The following is a 2762-nucleotide window of genomic DNA, read 5'->3' on the forward strand; positions in this document are numbered from 1 at the left end:
ATGTCTACATCAGGTTAAACATCCTCTGAACATTTACAATCTCCCTATGGTGAAAAGGTTCCAATCCTATCTTCCAGGCATAACTGCTGTGCATAGTCACTACTGCCTGACAGCACCCCGAACTCCGAACTCCTGACTGTAGCTCAGCACCCTCTGACCGGCCCCCCGCACTTCTGTTTCCTCTACTCTCCCTGGTCTCTGATAACCCTGTTCTATTCTCACCTTCTGTGAGATCAACTTTTTTAGGTTCCATAAACGAATGAAAAAGCCTGTGGTACTCATCTCTCCGCACCTGGCTTATTTCATTTTGTGTTCCAATCTCCAACTCCATCCCTGTTGTTACGAGTGACAGGGTCTCGCCCTCATGTGTGTCTGACTGGCACTGTGCTGTGCATCTATCCCCCATTTCTTTATCCATGTGTCAGGTGATGGACCCTTCCCTCATGTTGGCCACCACGAGCAGCGCTGCAGTAAATGTGGGGGTGGGGACGTCCCTCTGACATGTTTCTGCCACCTCCTTCGGGTACCTACCCAACCCTGGGACTGCTGGCACCTCTGGCAGTCCTCTTTGTAATTTCCGAGGAACCTTTACACTGTTCCCCATAATAGCTGTGGTCATCCACATCCCCAAAATCAGTGTGAATGGCTTCCCTCTCCTCCTCATCCTGCCAATGCTTGTTATCTTTGGCCTTCTCCATAACAGCCATTCTTATAGGTGTGAGGTGGTCCTTCGAGAGGCCTCAATTGTCATTTTCCTAATGACTGGTGATGCTGAGCATTTTTCATTTATCTGCTGGCTGTTTGTCTTCTTTGAGAAACATCTGCTTGGGCCTGTTGCTCATTTTGCAATCAGTTCATTTGTTGTTGAGCTGTTGAGTTTTTGGAGTCCCTTATATATTCTGGATATTAATCCCATGTCAGGTGTACAGCTTGCAATATCATTCCATTGTGTGTTTTCTCTCCACTCTGATGATTGTTTCCTTTGCTACCGATTTTCCCCCTCAGAAATGTAGCTTGGGCATCATGAAGAGGGAAGAGACATTTAGGTTGAGCAAAATACTTCATTAGGTTCCCTTCTCAGAAATATTTGCTTGTCTTTACTTTACTAAATGTTATCAGTTCAGGTTAGTCTGGATTTTAAATTATGCCAACCAGCATGATTTCTAGCACCGTGGGAGGCTGAGGCAAGAGGATCTCAGGATTGATAACAGTCTGATCAACATAGCAAGACCCTGTCTCAAAATACAAAGTAAAATGGTGCTTGGTATGTAGCTCAGTATGAAGGCCTTGTGTTCAATCCCAGTACCACAACAAACAAAGAATACTCCTGTGTGGGGCTACAGAGGACTTCCAAATAGAACAGAAACAGTGGTCATTCACTTCCTATTGTTAAAAATCACATTCATTTAGGCTCAGGGTTGGGAGTTTTTTATTAAGGCGACAAGAGGATTGGCTATCATGGCAGTGAGTTTCTTAGGAAGGAAGGAGTCTTGCAGGATGATGGAGCCGGTGACCACTGGGAAGACACCGAATGCCTGCAAGTAGAGGATTGGCTATCATGGCAGTGAGTTTCTTAGGAAGGAAGGAGTCTTGCAGGATGATGGAGCTGGTGACCACTGGGAAGACACCGAATGCCTGCAGATGCAGTGGAGGAGAGAAAGCAAGAGGGGCAAGGGAAAACTGGTCCTGGTTCAGTGGGTATTTGCCCCAACCTTCCCTTCTGGGTGACCTTTCTAGAGATTCCTCTTGCCAATGTCAGCACTGGCATAACACAGACTTGCATGGGAAACTGTAATGTGATTCTCCTACCATAGCTCATTTCAGACCTACCAGTTCCATATAGTCTCATCCTAGAGTTCCTGCCTACTTAGGGATAAAAGTGAGAAAAGAGAAAAAGGATTAAAGATGGAAATCAAGGGCTCGCTGTCTGCTGACAAAGAAAAAGTTGGTGAAATTCTTCGCTTCCATATCCACAGCTTTCTCCTTCTACTTCATTAAGACAGCTGCTCAAGTGAGCAACTCAAACCTTATTTCTGTGCATGTTTTGGAGCTCTGGGATTTGTCTAAATCAAAAAGAGCTGCTTGCTTCACCTCGCATTTCCTTCCAGAGGGTGGAGCTCTCTAGACATAAGAAGGGGCTTACTATAAAATAGAAACAATCTGGTGCAGAAGGGCAGAATGGCCACTATTAGAAGGTCACAAAAAATGAGTGAGTTTGCAAAGCTGCTCTCTCGGCCACGGCTCAGTCAAGAGGCAGAAATCACATTGTTATCTTAGCAAGAAAAGCAGGCTAGAACCTTAGCACAGAATTGGAACAATGGAGAATTGGCTAAGGAGAGCTAAAGACGGTTCAGGAACACAGGGATTGCAGTTAAGAAGCTACCAGCATCCCTGGGACAGACGTGGAGCTCGGCAGAAGGCCATGCCTCCAGGGCTGACACTGACCTTGCTGGGAAGGGCAAAGCCATTTCCTCGGCATGGTGTCTCACCAGCAGTGCATGTTGAATTTTCCCTTCCGAGTGCCAAGATAACCCACTGGCCTCTGGGCACTGCTGGAATTGGGAGCTGGATAAATTATGCCTTGCAGATGCCTGGGCTGGAAAAAGCCATATCTGCTGGGTCCCAGAGCTGTCTAAACCTGAGTCCCTGAAGGATTTGAACGCTGAAGCCCACGCACCCTGAGGAAGTCCAGGGCAGGAGCAAACCACTCTGCCGCAGGAGCTGAGCTTTGGTGAGGTCGACTCAGGACAGAAGCTAGTGGG

Source organism: Fukomys damarensis, unplaced genomic scaffold, assembly GCF_012274545.1.
Source record: "Fukomys damarensis isolate Sample0158 unplaced genomic scaffold, DMR_v1.0_HiC HiC_scaffold_30, whole genome shotgun sequence".
In the NCBI taxonomy this organism is placed as follows: Eukaryota; Metazoa; Chordata; class Mammalia; order Rodentia; family Bathyergidae; genus Fukomys; species Fukomys damarensis.